We start from the raw sequence: 6,397 nt of genomic DNA, 5'->3' as shown, positions 1-6,397 counted from the left end.
CTCATTGTGTTTTTATGAATCTATTTTACTTAAGTGTCACAAGATTCACAAAAGATAGAAAATGAAACGTGAACTAAACTAAACCAGTGTTATGGGATTTGGCAAAAGTGATCAAAGTTATCCTGAACGAGTTCTTAATGTTCAACACAAATGATCAGGCCACATGACGACTAAATTAAATACTAGCCAATGTAATAGCAGAAGCTTTTACTGTTCAGGGATGACAGTAAGCTGAAGTCTCACAAATCGTGTTTCTGTGTAATTATTTTAAGGTCACAAATGTGAAGCCTGTCAGTAAATGTGACTTAAGGGTTATTTTAGCTAAATTAAAGCAGTAATTCACCCTCGAGAATCGCCATATATAAATTACTGAGTGTTGTCTTACATTCTTGATGATGCTTGTCCATTAAATCCATTCAATATGAGGCACAGCTAGCAGCTGCTTAGCTTAGCATTAAGACTCAAAATTTAACAAATCCACCTATCAGCTCCTCCAAAGCTCACTGATTAACATGGGATCTCATTTATATAATCTGGACAGAGCCAGCCTATCTGTTTCCAGGTTTTCAGTCTTAATCCTAAACTAAGATAAACTGCTGCTAGCTATAGCCTTGTATCAATAGGCAGACATTTTAGTGGTGTGGTTTTTTTCTCAACTAAGTGCGTTGTAACACCTGTGTTTGTTTGCTTTGGTCCAAATCAGTTGGTGAGTTAGTAAACTTGCAGCGATTTGCTTTCGGTTGGTTTGGTGTAGTTTCACACCTGGAAAAATCCAAGCGTACCAAATTGTGTCATTACAAATTAGGCAAAAAACGTCCAGCCCTCTTGGTCAGAAATGTCTTGGGTTGGTAGCAAGAAAGTAAATAGAGAAAGAAGGTCCTGTGTTTTGGTCTAGTGGTCAAACCAGCTATTTTGATATTTGTTGTTAGTTGCGTATTTGCAACTAACAACAAATATCAAACAGAATTGAGATTCCTCACTCTATAGCTAAAGCACAGAGAACAGGGTAAAAAGAAGAGCTGCAGCAAAGTGCAAAACAACAAAAATGTTTTTTGAAAATTAAACCATGTAAACCTACTCTGGTACAACCTCCTAATACAATTATGAACTTGAAAATGAGCATAATATGAGCGCTTTAAATTAGCTGGGTACAGGGTTAAACGTAATTTGCTCTTACCAGTGTATGGCCATGTGTATTTTGTCCATAGAAATCCTAGCCAATCGGTCCCAAAACGTCCCAGTTAGATAAATGTCCTGAACATATTCTTTGTAAATCTTTACAATCATTCCCCGAAAGAACCAAGCAGGCAAGCCCGGTTGCACAATCCAATATTTCCTTAACACTTGCCATTTTCAGTGTGTAGCTTGGTAGCTGCAGAACCTTTTTTGAGGGAATTTGAGAACCGCAACATATGCTTCACGCTGGAAATTTACTTCCGTTTTTCTAGACTAGTGCCATCCTAACAGAGCTGACCTTTCAATAAATGGAGATCAAAAGAATCTTTGATTGATTTAATTTACTGTCAAAGTTTAAACGAGGAAAACGTACCAATAATTTGTAATACACTGGAACAACTTACAGTAGCCTTCTGTTAGCGACCAGACAGCTTTGCATCTCTTTCAATAGGACTTTATTGAATGAAATGATGAACAAACTAAGGTTTGGTAAACAAAACATTACAAAGAAAATAGAAAGAAGCTCAGGAAAAAATGTGGCTGACTAGCGTTGGCTAAAGCTGACTCAGGTTCAGTTCATCTGAGCTTCCTTCACAGCATCTTTTTTTTTAATCTGATGTCCTACATGAAAGTGGGATTTATCATTTATTCATGTTCCCAGAGCGGAGACAGATGGTCTGGTTGACGGTGTGATGTCATCCGTCATTAAGACATTACTGTAATCACACACACACACACATACTGACCTCCAGGGACCAGTGAAATGGCTGTGAGGGAGGAAGAGCACACACAGAAGAAGAAGAGCGGTCAGGCCTGCAGCTCTTCTTTTTCGGCAGCTTCTGAAGGATTTTTGTTTCTGTGCAGGTGTTTGTGTTGGTATCTTATCTCTTCTTTCTCTCTAAAAGTTAGATGTTCAGATTGATACCACTGTCCTGTCTGAGCAATATGTAAGAAGTTACAATCAGCAGCAGCTTAGCTTAGCAAAAAGACCGGGAACTGATTAACATTTTACATCCAGTTTATTTTATGTGGACACAAGCAAAGTTTTGCTAGCCCAATTTCATATTTTGAGTGCACAAATCAATCACCCATGCACACAAGTTTTGTAGCTGCGTTAGATGAACTACATAGCCCCAAAGATATTTTTCTATCATGTATCATGTTATGTTGTGCATAAGAAAGTCATTCCCAAACTGTTTCTTGTGTGCGTAAGATATTAGATTTACACTTCTCCCCCAAGATGTTAAAACTATCTTTGGTATTTTAAGTTTTTGAACTGAACTAGTCATCTACGTAATTGCAGGTTGAATTAGTTCTTTAAAAGCATTCTTCAGAAAAGAAAAAAAAACTTTCTTGGTTATTTTGATGATTTTCTGCTTTTTCCTGCTTCATATGTCAGTTGACTTCTCTTTAGACTTCCCAGAGTAAATGAGCACAATTCGCATGAAAACATCCCTTCTGACTGTCATTGTTTATATTTTAGGATGTACAGTAGATACTGACTGTACAGTAGATTTGACAGAATCAGAGGCTAGAATGAAATGAGATGAAGAGGACGGAAACAGAGAGCAACTGAGACTTTCTGGTAAAAACAATGAAAATCATTTTGATAGAGAGGGAGGATAAAATGTAGGGAGAGGGAATAAAAATTTAGGGATGAAAAGATGGAAAGATGGTGGAGATAATGACTGATGGGGAAATCGGACCGGAAACAAGAGTGTTCGTGTGTGTGTGTGTGTGTGTGTGTGTGTGTGTGTGTGTGTGTGTGTGTGTGTGTGTGTGTGTGTGTGTGTGTGTGTGTGTGTGTGTGTGTGGTCATAAAGTACAGGATGCAGCTCTGTAAGTACAGATGAACTGTGTGTCAGACCTGATTAAACATTAAAGTGATGGCAATCTGGATCCAGTCCAAATGTTTCCCATGATGCTCAGGGACCAACAAGGGCAATAAACTATGTCTCAATTCACCACATTACACGGCCAAAAGTATGTGGACGGCTGATGTATGTGACAGGGTTACAGTCTCTACAACCGGTCTCAGGAGTAACCTGGTCAGATTTTGGCAAATGGACTGGCTCAAATTTTAAATAGTGAGTTGTGTCAAGGGGGGAAATATTCTGAAATTAGATTAGATCATGTGATCCAGTTTTGGTTTGGTATACCTTTGATCTGAAAACATGAGTAGGTTCAGTGTAGATTCAGGAACAAAACGTTACACCTTTCAATTGGTCAAATAATACGTCATTTTCATCTTGATTTATTTAGCCGATACAGTGGGCATCAGGGATCTGGTAGTAAGTTTAAAAAAGAAGGATTTTGTCTTCATTATAATTCCCACTAAATCAATATCGAAACAAAAAACTTTTATTTGATTCCTATACATTGCAATGACACAGGTTGTTTCTGACAAGTGCATCTCTAATGTTGTTTTCTGTCTCTTCACATAATAGCCTAAATTGTGATTTGTAGTCCTATTTAGAGCACTGATAATCCTGGTTTGCTAATCTTTAATTGTTTGCTACTGGATCATGGTGATCCAATCCAATGTTGCTTTGAAACCCTGTCACAAAAGTTATAAGAGTGTGATGAAAAATACTGTATGTGAAGTACTCCCATATAAAAAGCCTACCATCCACCCCTATAGAAAAGACAAATTACTTTCTGGTCTTAACACAGGAGGTTCAGAATCCTCCATTATGGATGCAATGTCAAGACACATGGGAAAGCCATTGTTTTTATAGAGCTGTCCTGTTTAATAATGTTAAAACGGGTAAGAGAGAGACATACACATTGAAATCTGACCTTAAAGAGGTGTCCACATACTTTTGGAATGCATTGTCTTTGTCCTCCCCCAGTTGCAGATGAAGATGTCAGACTGTCCCGCTCCTCAGGAGATGATCCCTGCGATTGAACCATCGGATCAGTGGACTTTCATCAGTGTCCAGATAACAACCCTGCACCTCAGAAGATGAACTCTTTATCTGTTTAGACTTTTTGTACTTCAGGACAAACAGACTCAGGAGGTGGACTCGTGGATTTTGACCGTCAGACATTCGTCTTCAGCGCCGATCCCAAACAGCTCTGCGCTTCGAGGTGACAACCTCCATAGTCCCTCACTTGACTGCTGATCTACTACATCCTGTACGGAGATTGGACGTCTGAGCTGGTGGCCAACTCCGTCTGGCTGGACGTCTGAGACAAGCGTGTCAGCGGGACCCAGGTACAACAAGATACTGTGTTTTATTCTGTAGAGGTCAGCACACACACACGGACAGCGCAAAGATCCACAACTCACAGCCAACTTTTATTATTTAGGGTCAAATTCACAAATTGTAAGTTAAAAAATCTTCAGAAATACTGCACTGATTTGTAGGAAACTTGCTGTAGATGTTCTGCTCCCCAGAGGATGAACCTTATTCATTTTGCTGTAAAAACAAAAGCTATTCACTGTGTAGGCCTGTAGTTTAAATATGCTGCGCCAAATACGTTTTGAAAACGTATGTGCACCACACCGGACATACCAGAGGTGCAGATACTGCTGTTATCTTTATGCTACTGAAAGTTGCCTCCTGTCTTGTGCTTCAATATTTAACCAAGACCACCATCTTTCCTGAACCTTAAAGAATAGGTTCTTGAGTTGTCTGCAGAAAACTTTAATCAGGAGCCAGTCGCCAGGACACACAACTGTACGGAAACAAATGAAATGTGTTGACAGTTAACAGTTTGCAGATCCATCAATTAAAACCACCTTGCAGCAACATTACCTGTCCATATGAACATGCAGATACGATGTAACTTAATTTAATTTTCTGATTACATATTGACCACTGAATATTTGAAATGTCTCTGCCTTTAGTCTCGCTGAGTGTTTGAACACGTAAGTCAATAAACACACAGGTTTATGGTCAGATGAATTTGCCAGGCCTTTGATGAACGAGATTATTCAAACACAGACACTCAAATCTGTTGTTGGGGTAATGTTTTGTTTATTTTTTTTGCACAGTTAAATCATAATTGTACAATAACTTAAATCCCTTTCCCTCGTTCAGGTCCACTCCACTTACATTCTCACTAACGCTTCTCTTCGTCATACTTCATCCATTCATTCATTCATTCCTCCATTTTCTCTCTCCCCCTTTCTCCCTTCACCTCCATACTCTCACATTGACCTCCTCCCACCCGATCGTTCACCGGGTACAGAAATCTCAGAGATTAACAAATTTACATGTACAAATTAACAAAGAAAAATAAAGAATGATTAGACAGCAAAAATACATATTGTGTAGGCACTCACATCTGGTTATTTCATCTATAAACAGTTGCTTAGCTAAATCTAGTCAACGTTTACATTAATATTAGAGTCCAACATTTATACTGTGATAGAACATTTGAGCCATATCACACACTAGTACTAGTCGTTGAACCAGTATAACCTGTAGGCCATGCCAGTACAGACCAGTATATGCTGAGTAGCTCCCAGCAGTGGGTGAGCGTGCCAGGTCTCTAATAAAAACACCGATGTCAGCAGCATCTGTCTGACAACATGATATCTCTGCATGGCTGTTCTGGTCTGTCTGTAGAAGTTTAGTCACCTGACAATTAGACTCCGCATCAATTAGTGACCTCGAGATCAGCCTGACTGACTGCTTCAACAGTTCGCATGAGATCAACAGCAGATCATCTTCTACAGACAGAACATCCCAACACCTCAAAAGAAGACATCTACAAGCCTACAGAATCCCAAACATATTTTCTTTCACACTGAATGTGTTGGATTTATTGTGAAAGAAAATGTTATATTACGTTGTTTGTTAGTAGGCTTTATGTTTTATTTTATTAATCAATAAAGTTAAAATTGCATTCACACAAACTATAAAATAGAGAATGTCCTGCACTTTTAGGACATCCTATCTTTATTTTAATATCTCTAAATTTGGTAGAAAACTAAATGAATGTCCATTCTGTGTAACATCTTATTCTTATGAACAACCCCTCGACATGCATTTGATTCAACAGAGCGGATAAAATACGACAAGCTGCAGAAGAAAAAAAGGAACTGTGAACAAGAAGAGGGAGCGTTTGATTTTGATTCCCGAGCAGCTGACAGCTTCTCTCTCTCCGCCTGCTGATGATTATTAAAAAGCTTTTTAAAAGAGGATTATTAGCATGAATACTAATGAGGCCGCATTACGGCGCCTAATCACGTTAGCGGAACAATATTAGT

This window comes from Etheostoma cragini, chromosome 5, assembly GCF_013103735.1.
Source record: "Etheostoma cragini isolate CJK2018 chromosome 5, CSU_Ecrag_1.0, whole genome shotgun sequence".
NCBI classification, from domain to species: Eukaryota; Metazoa; Chordata; class Actinopteri; order Perciformes; family Percidae; genus Etheostoma; species Etheostoma cragini.
This window is presented reverse-complemented; position numbering follows the sequence as displayed.